The following is a 10,482-nucleotide window of genomic DNA, read 5'->3' as shown; positions in this document are numbered from 1 at the left end:
CCAGGATTGGTCTTAGGAGCCAGGATACTCTCATTCTTTAGATTCAAAACAGCCTCCACCTAGCACCAGCATACACTTCCTCCATGTATTTATTTCCACCAGGAATCCTCACCTAAAAGAACAAAAAATACCTTCAAATGGTCCAGGCAATTGCACTTGAATAATGCCTCTACTCAATCACAACACATATTGACTCTCACCCCACAGACACATGCACATACTTAGTCCTGCTACTTGCATACATGTATGTTAAGGAGCTGATCACTCCATCTCTTTCTACGTACTCTCTGACTTCCAATATACATGCACACAAATACCCAGGGGTTGGCTTCAAACCATCACTAGCGTGAGGAGAACATCTGCTATCTCTTTTAGAATTCAGGGGTAATTACAGATGATGAACAGCTGTACCTATCTTTCATCTTCAATGAAAGCTATCGCCTTTCCAAAGAGATGTCTGAAGTCTAACATCAAGACCTGACCATTACTTATTCAATAGTAGTATTTCAGTTTCATTACTTGGGTAATAACATTGGTAAACCCTTAAAATATAGGCATAGGAAACAGATCTGAGTCATCTATGTGGCAGATTTTTAAGAGATGTTTCCCTAAGCTTTTCTTCTTGCAAAGTGTCAAATGATTACTATATATTTATGTTAGATGGCACCTTTTTGAAATGCCTGGCCATTATTTTTTATTAATTTTTTCTCATAATAGCCTCAGGAAGTTAGTAGTCTTGCTAGGTTTCCTTTAAAGTTGAGGAAAACTGAAGATCTATAGCAAAGGACTGAATTTGCATTCTACTGCAGTGTCAGCTAAATTACTTACTGTACAATGTACTGTTCTGATTCAGAGGGAGTGACATGAATTCAGTTTAATGGGGGAGGCAAAACAGAGCATCACCATTACAAGTGCTTATATTTGTGTGCAGTAACATTCATATGATGTCGGGAAACAAAATATCCTTAAAGAATGGATCAACCAAAAAGCTACCTGAAAAAATTAGGCTTAATGGACAAAACTTTAATTTCAATGACGTATGATGGTGCTCTTACTAAAATGCTAAGACACTTTAGTAAAGACTATTTGGAACACATTTAAAATTTTAACAGTTTTAATTAATTTTTACTAGTCCAGGTCATTGATATGAATATCAGTTATGAAAAGACTCTAGAATAGTCCTCAAGAGCAATTAAGATAAATTAGGGCTGTTTTCCCCTATGCCAAATGGCTCCAAGCTTTTGTGCTTTTATATTGTACTTTCTCCTCCTCCTCCTCCTCCTCCTCCTCCTCTTCTCCTCCTCCTTCTCCTGCTTTTCCTCCTCCTCTTCCTCCTTCTTCTTCCTTTTGTTTTGAGATTGGGTCTCCCTATCTTACCTGGGCTTGAAGTACAGCAGTCACTTCACAGGACTGACCCACTGCTTATCTATGCAGAAGTCTGACCTTCAAACTTAGGCTCATTCACTCTTTCTTAGGCAGCTTCAGTCCCTTGCTCCTATAGGGTCACCATATTTACATAGTGTAGACACCTAATTACCTTTTACCCTTTTGCAACTCAGAACATCCAAGCTCAAGCAATCTACCAGCCTCAGCCTCCCTACTAATGATTCACAGTTATGAGTTACCATGCCTAACTTTGGTAGAGAGAGCACTCCAGGCATGGGGCAATGGGGCATAACCATTGCAAAGGCATGAAAATAGAAGATCAAGTGCCATTTTCCAAGAACAGCAGATAGGCCAGTATAGCTGTATTGAGGAGTGCAAGGAGGAGAGCAAAGGTATGAGAAGACTGGAAATGTAGGCCAAACAGAGGATTTTATAGATTTGAAACTACCTTCTTTCACATTTACCAAATTTTTTTCAATACAAAGAAGCAAATGCAATTTTTTGTTGTTTTGTTTTTTTGGGGGGCAAGGATGGACTTTATTTTTTTTTAATTTTTGGTTTTCAACATTTACTTCTACAAGATTTTGAGTTCCAAATTTTCACCCCATCTCACCCCTCCCCCCACCCCAAGATGGCATGCATTCTGAATACCCCTTCCCCTAGTCTGCTTTCCCTGCTATCTCTCCCCCCCTTCCCCTTCTATTTTCCCATAGGGCAGGATAGATTTCTGTACCCCATTTCCTGTATTTCTTATTTCCCAGTTGCATGTGAAAACATTTTTTTTAAACATGTGTTTTTAAAACTTTGGGTTCCAAATTTTCTCCCTTCCTCCCTCCCCACCCACCCTCATTGATAAGGCAAGCAACTAAATATAGGTTATGTATGTGCAGTTATGCAAAACACTTTCATAGTAGACATGCTGTGAAAAACTAACTCTATTTCCCTTAATCCTATCCCGCCCCCCCCATTTATTCTATTCTTTCTTTTGACTCTGTCTCTCCTCAGAAGTATTTGTTTCTAATTACCCCCTTTCCCAATCTGCCCTCCTCTTTATCATCCCCCTACTCTCTTGTGCCCTTCCCCTCCTATTTTCTGTAGGGTAAAACAGATTTCCATACCCAATTGAGTGTGTATGTTATTCCCTCCTTAAGTCAAATCCTATGAGAATAAGATTCACTCATTCCCTCTCACCTTCCCCCATTTCCCCTCCACTGTAAGAGCCTTTTCTTTTCTGTTTTTTTTTTTGGGTGAGATAATTTACCCTGTTCTACCTTTCCCTTTCTCCTTCTCCTAGTATAATCCTCTCTCACCCCTTAATTTTATTCTTCAGATATGACCCCTTCATCTTCAACTCATCCTGTGCCCTCTATCTATCTATCTAGCTATCTATCTAGCTATCTATCTATATAATTTTTTCCCTCCAACTACCCTAATACTGACAAAGGTCTCATGAGTTACAAATGTCATCTTTCCATGCAGGAATGTAAGCAGTTCAACCTTAATAAGTCTCTTATGATTTCTCTTTCCTGTTTACCTCTTCATGTTCCACTTGAGTCTTGTATTAGAAAGTCAAATTTTCTATTCAACTCTGGTCTTTTCATCAAGAATGCTTGAAAGTCCTCTATTTCACTGAAAGACCATTTTTTCCCTGAAGAATTATACCCAGTTTTGCTGGGTAGGTGATTCTTGGTTGTAATCCTACTTCCTTTGCCCTCTGGAATATTATATTCCATGCCCTGTGTTCCCTTAATGTAGAAGCTGCTAAATCTTGTGTTATCCTGATTGTCTTTCCACAATACTTGAATTGTTTCTTTCTAGATGCTTGTAATATTCTCTCCTTGACCTGGGTACTCTGGAATTATGCTACAATATTCCTAGGAGTTTTCCTTTGGGGGTCTCTTTCAGGCGGTGATCGGTGGATTCTTTCAATTTCTATTTTGCCCTCTGGTTCTAAAATATCAGGGCAGGTTTCCTTGATAATTTCTTGAAAGATGGTATCTAGGCTCTTTTTTGGATCATGGCTTTCAAATAGTCCAATAATTTTTAAATTCTTTCTCCTGGATCTATTTTCCAGGTCAGTTGTTTTTCCAATGGGATATTTCACATTGTTTTCTAATTTTTCTTTCTTTTGGATTTGTTTTACAGTGTCTTGATTTCTCATAAAGTCACTAGCTTCCAATTGCTCTATTCTAATTTTTAAGGAAGTATTTTCTTCAGTAAGCTTTTGGACTTCCTTTTCCATTTGTCCAATTTTGGTTTTTAGGGCATTCTTCTCCTCATTGGCTTTTTGGACCTCTTTAGCCATTTGGGTTAGGCTATTTTTTAAGGTGTTATTTTCTTCAGTATTTTTTTGGGTCTCCTTTAGCAAGCTGTTAACTTGCTTTTCATGATTTTCTTGCATCACTCTCATTTCTCTTCCCAGTTTTTCCTCTACTTCTCTTACTTGCTTCTCAAAATCCCTTTTGAGCTCTTCCAAGGCCTGGGACTGATTCATATTTTTCTTGGAGGCTTTGGATGTAGGAGCTCTGACTTTGTTTTCTTCTTCTAGTTGTATGTTTTGATCTTCTTTGTCACCAAAGTAAGATAATATAGTCTGACTCTTTTTGCGCTGCTTGCTCATGATCCCAACCAATTACTTGAGTTTTAAACTCTTTGTTAAGGTAAGAGTCTGTTTCCAACATGGAGAATGTACTGTCCCAAGCTTCGGGGGTTTGTATAGCTGTTTTCAGAGGTACATCTAGGGACCTGAAAAGTGTCAGTTCTTTCAAGGTGCTATGATAAGGGGTGAGGTGTTTCCTCTCTACAACCACTACAAGCTCCACCACACCAGTGTTCCTCCTCACCCCAGGACCACCCCTCAGAACTGTGACCCAGATCCAAGCACAGGCAAAGAAAGAGATTCCTGCCTTAGCACTGGCAAAGAGATCCTTGCAATCCCCCTATGATCAGCCACTTGATTCCCCCTCAATCTGTGGGCCAGAAGCTCAGGAGGCAGCTGCAGCCCACACTCAGGACTTGTGGCTGAGACCTAGCTTCTTCTCCCACCGCAGTAACAGACTTTTCCCACTGACCTTCTAAATTGTCTTTGGCGTTCGTGGGTTGAGAAGTCTGGAAACCGCCACAGCTGCCTGCGATTCAGTCCTCTGAGGCCTGCTCCAGGGTTGCTGTGGCCTGTGCACCAACGCCAAACTGCGCTCCTCTCCCCACCAGGCACTATCTACCTTTCCGATTAACCATCCAGGCTGTCTTGGGCTGGAAATTTGTTTTACTGTTTTTTTGTGGGTTCTGCTGCTTTAGAATTTGTTTAGAGCCATTTTTTACAGATATTTGGAGGGGTTTCAGGAGAGCTCTAGCAGGTCACTGCTTTCCCTCTGCCATCTTGGCTCGGCCCCCAAGCAAATGCAATTTGATGACTTCTGGTGTGTCTTTTTATTGTGAACAAAGGTGATGTTTGATTCTAGAATCATTTTCTTGAATTCGATTCAACATATATCCAAGGAATCAAAATAGGCAGTAGTAACGTAGTAACACAAAGACAACTGAGATAGTCCTGGCCTTGAAGGAGCTTATATTCTACTTGGGAGAAAATGTGGCATGTAAAGAAATAAACACAATATAAGGTAAAGAATGATGGGGGCAAAAGAGACATCAAGTCAAAGTCCTCGATGAGCAAGAGAACACTTTCTTCTGAGGACATTAGGAAATGCTTCATAGAGAAGCCTGGGACACCTGGGGCTGATTCTTAGAGGAAATTAAGGATCCTTAAAGGTAGAGAGAGATGAGGTGGAAGTAGAATCTAGATGTGACATACTACATGAGGTAATAAGCCTAAATATGACATTAACACGGGATAATAACTGCCTATGTAGTATTTACTTGAAGATGTTCTGTTGTTGTTCAGGTGTTTCCAGTTGTATCTGATTCTTTATTACCGCATTTGGGGTTTTCTTGGCAAAGATACTGGAGAGGTTTGCCATTTTCTTCTCCAGGTCATTTTACAGATGAGGAAACTGAGGTAAACAGGGTTAAGTGACTTGCCCAGGGTCACACAGCTAGTAAGTGTCTGAGGCCAGATTTGGACTCAGGAAGATATAAGTTTTCCTAACTCCAGGCCTGGCACTCTATCCACTGAGCCACCTAGTTACTCACAGCTACCTATATGCTCAAAGCTGAATATAGCTTGTACATATTTATTTGCATATTGTCTCTCCCATTAGATTGTAAATTCCTTGAAGGCAGGGACTGTCTTTTGCTTTTTTTTTTTGTCTCCCCAGTGCTTACCACAGTGTCTGACACATAGTAGGCTTTTAATAAATGTTTATTAATATTGATTAATCTTAATTTTATTAATCTTAATTTATTATAATCATACATAATTACAATTAATATCGATAAATATACACACGATAATTTGAGAAAGGACTACTGTGAGGCAGAGCTGTGTGTTTGCTCACGTGCTTTTTAGCATGATGTTTTAAGTGATGGTGTCAGATGCCTTCAACAAGGATGAAAATGACATCAAGATCAGCTACCACACTAATGGTAAATTATTTAACTTGAAAAGGCTACAAGCCAAGATGAAAGTGGAGGGACAGTTGGTGTGCAACTTTTTGTTGGCAGATGATTGTCCACTCAATGCAGCGTCTGAGGCTGAGAGGCAACAATGTATGAATTGGTTCTCTGTTGCGTGTGCTAATTTTGGTCTAATAATTAACACCAAGAAAATGGTTTCTCCACAAGCCAGCACTGCACCATCTATTCATGCGTGGAACCATCAGTTACAGCAAATGGAGAAATTTTGAATGCTGTGGATAAGTTCACTTACCTTGGCAATATACTTTCCAGGGATGTACATATAGATGATGAGGCTGACCCATGCATTGCCAGAGCTAGCTCAGCATTTGGGAAGCCCTGAAAGAATGTGTGGGAGGGAAAGGGGTATTAGGTTACTTACCAAACTAAAGATCTATAGAGCTGTTGTGCTGACCTCATTGTTCTAAGCCTGTGAAACCTGGACAGTATTCTAATGCCATGCCAGGAAACTGAATTGCTTCCATTTGGATTGTCTTAGGAAGATTCTGAAGATCACTTGGCAAGAGAAGGTACTGGACACTGAGGTCCTTTCTCGAACTAAACTGCAAGCATTCAAACTCTACCGCAGAGAGCACAACTCCAGTGGGCTGGCCATGTTGTTTGAATACCAAACGTATCCTTGTCTAATAGATTATTTTACAGAGAACTCACAAAAGGCAAGCATTCATGTTGTGGTCAGAATAAACAATACAAGGACACTCTCAAGGTCTCTCTGAAGAGCTTTGGAATTAATCAAGAGACATGGGAGACCCTGGCACAGGACTACCCACCATGGTATGGCCACATAAAAGGAAGTGCTATGTTTTATGAGTAAAGTAGAATTGCAATAACTCAAAAGAAACATGAGATGCACAGATTTAGAAAATCCACCCCAAATGTTCACGTGGCCTATTTGTGCCCCACCTGTGGTAGGATATTCTGAGCTCGTATTGTTCTGATCAGCCACAAGCGGACACACCGTAAACTGATTTTAACACAGTGATGTCATTTTGATCCTCTTTGAGAATGAAGGGCAGTCACCAACCAACCAACATCACGGATTCTCAGAAGAACTTCTCATAATCTGGGTAAGAAATAATCCTTCTTTTGAATCTCTCTCTTACATCACTAGTTAGATAATCTGTAGCTATTTCAATGTTAGAACTACAGGGACTGCATTCCCATGGCACCTCTCACTGTCCTAATCTATTTAAGTATAACAGATTTCTCTGCTTTTATTAGAGATGTCATGGGTAGGAAGAGGGCTGGGGGCAGTCCTGGTCTCCTCAGCAAATGACCGATACAGTGGTGTCAAAGAAAAGGACATGTTAATAACGTACTCTGTATTTTAGGTGCAAATTTGTTGGAAATAATTTAATTTACTTTAACATTAATATCCAAGCCATTTTTCTCTTAGAGAGATATCTAAACAACCATGGTTCTCCATGCCCTCAATCATGTTCATCTCTCTGAGATGACTGGAAGTAATGTTGCGGTCTGAGAGGCTGAGACCCCTCAAAGACTGGTGTACAGGACAGGGTCATCTGGAATGAATTCACAGACTCAGGCATTCTTTAAGTCAAGGTGGCAAAGATTTATTGTTACACTTTTCAGCGGGCAAGGATTCTTAAGGAACCTGCAAGAGACTGAGGATAGAGCTAAGGTTTATATGGAAAAGGGCATGGGAAAGGAATCCCAGGGACACTGATGAGGTAATCTAAAGGTGCAGGTGTCTTTGGGAGCTATGGATGAGACAGTACAGGGAGTATATTGGACAGGGAGGGAAATGAGAGAGGTATGGATCTTTGGAGTCTGGCAGGAGGAAGAGTCCTTGGGCTGGCCAAGGACAAAACTCCTGGGCTGGGCAAGGCACCCCTTTCCCTCTGTCTTGATGAGAGAATGCTCTGCAACAAGGGAAAGCTTTCTCACAAGACAGGAGCTTACTAAGAAATTGGGAGGCTTCCAAAGACATGATCTGAGGGCTGGGGCCCATTTATTTCAGGGATAGGAAAGATAATATTCTTTATTAAGAATATTAGAGGTATTCTCAGTTCTAAATTTTGATTACCATTTTTTAATCCATTCCTTAGGAAAGGACTTTTGTCCTGGACTTAATCTACCTTCAAACAGGGAAGAATGGAAAGGATTTTTTTTTAGACCAGAGAAATATTATTTCTTAATATTTCTAAAGAAACTGGAACGGCAGTTTCTAATGTGCTTCCATAGTAGCAATGAATGTCAGTGGGGTTGGTAGAATGGCTAACTCAGGACCAAGAAGGCCAGGGTCTAGGGGAAGAAGGAGGATCATTTGGGGTGAAGGGAGGCAAGATCCAGGTAGTTGTCCTCTTTCTCACCTGGGAAAAGGGAAAGAAGGAAATGCCCTTCTGAGGCATGATGGGAAGGGAATCTACTTCCTATAATGCATTCCTATGTCTTTTAAATTGTTTATATGTTGGGGTACTGAGTTTCTGATTGTCTGGTGTGATCAGGGAATAGATTATCTCTGTAGTTTTTTCTTTAAAGAAACTAGACTGTAATGTAAAGACAAAAGAAACAATAAAACTTTTTCTTAAAAAAAATAGCTAGATGATGATTTGATCAGTATAGGAAACACATGGTAAGGGACTTCTACCATTGCATATGGCATCTTCTTTACAACTTATAGTTTTAGAAAGTTGCCTATGGGCACTAGGAGGCTAACTGACTTTCCCAGGGTAACACAACAATGTCAGAGGGACTTGAATCTGACTCTGAGGGTAACAGTTCTCTAACCACTACACAACACTGCCTTTCTTCAATAATATAATTATTATGCAGTAGAGGACAAAGAAAGGAACATCTAGAGAGATCTCAAAAGCAATGGTCCAGTTGCTTGAAAGCCTTATTTAGTAGAGGCTCAATTAGATGTATGTAGAGAGAAAGACGCCTTATATTTTATCTAGATTTTATCTTTTGCCATGTCACAAAGAACTGCTCTATGCTAACTGTGACAAGTGCCAATTGCCTAGGACCTAGTACTACTATATAGTTCAAAATATATCTGAGCCCTTTCCCATTCAAGTTCTGAAGTATGGAATCCAAAATCTTGACACAGACCTAGTCTGGAATTTTGTCCAAGGTTAGAAGTAAATAGTTCAATTAATCAATCAATCAAATATTTACTAAAGTACACTCTCTAATGTCAAGATCCCAAAAGACATTCAACTCAATAATATTGTGGAGATGCAAGATGAAGACAGAAGAAGGGGAGGAAAAGGAGGGAGAGAGTAATCTATTATACCATACCAACTCATTGTGGTTGATTAATATATATCTCATTATCAGACCCACTATTTCAAGAATCACAGGTTTTAACTCCAAGAGATTCTTGGTTTTGTCAATAGATGATTAGAAGGGAGGCAGAGGCTATCTCCAGTTGTCCTGGTCTATATCTTGCCACTGGACCCAGATGTCTTTGGAGGAATGAGTCTGGTGACTGCACAGCTCTCCCTCACTTAAATCCAATTCACTTCTAAGTCATGGCATCATCTTTCTGATGTCATGGTCCTCTTTGAGAATGTAGGACAAATAACAAGAAGGGAGGCAGAAATGGAAGATAGAAGAAACAAAATTTTAATAGCTGTTGTCATTAAGAAAGAAGGAAGGAAGCAAGCAAGCACCCAAACAAGGAAGGAAGAAAGGGAAACATGCATTTATTAAGTACTTACTATGGGCCAGGCATTTTACAAATATAATTTCATTTTATCCTTGCAAAAACTCTGAGAGAGAGGTACTATCAATACCTCCAATTTGCAGTTGAGGATACTGAGGCAGACAGAATTTAAGTTAAATGACTTGACCAGAGTTACATAGCTAGTGTCTGAGGCTGGATTTGAACTTAAGTCTTCCTGACTCTAGACCCAGTGTTCTATCCACTGAGCCATCTATATGCCTCAAATAAAGTATTGAACTTGGGGTCAAGAGTACTTGGGTTCAATTTAAGATTGGATACTCACTAGTTAGGTGACCTCGGGCAAGTTACTGAATTTCCATAAGAGTCTATTTCACACTTTGTAAAATGGGGATAGTATAGCAATACTTGTATTGCTTTCCTCATAATTTTAATGATACGTTTAAAATTCTCTACAAATATGAGTTCTTGTTGTTAGTGGGTCTGTCCATTCATTTGGTCCTCATAAGAGCCCTGCAAAGCTGGTAAGGCAGGCAATATCTCCACTTCAAAGTAAAAGACAGGTAAAGTTATACATTTTATTTCAGACACAGCTCTCGAGTCCAGATCTTCTGGAAAGGTCCTTTCTACTAGACAACAGGGACTCAACATATATTTAAAATGACAGGCAATAGAAGCTGCTAAAAATATTAACTAATAAATGTGACATCATAGCATGTGTTATCACTGATGCTTTCTCTTATTCCATAATGAGGACCTCAGGTATGGAGCCTTCAATTGAGCACTCAACCCTACCTATCATGTACACAACTCAACAACAGAGGGTCTTTTGGGAACATCTGCCAGCTCCCTAT

The sequence above is a fragment of the Vombatus ursinus genome, unplaced genomic scaffold (assembly GCF_900497805.2).
Source record: "Vombatus ursinus unplaced genomic scaffold, bare-nosed wombat genome assembly UNPS02008961.1, whole genome shotgun sequence".
Taxonomy (NCBI): domain Eukaryota; kingdom Metazoa; phylum Chordata; class Mammalia; order Diprotodontia; family Vombatidae; genus Vombatus; species Vombatus ursinus.
The sequence above is the reverse complement of the archived record's forward strand: the minus strand, read 5'-3'. Positions refer to the sequence as shown.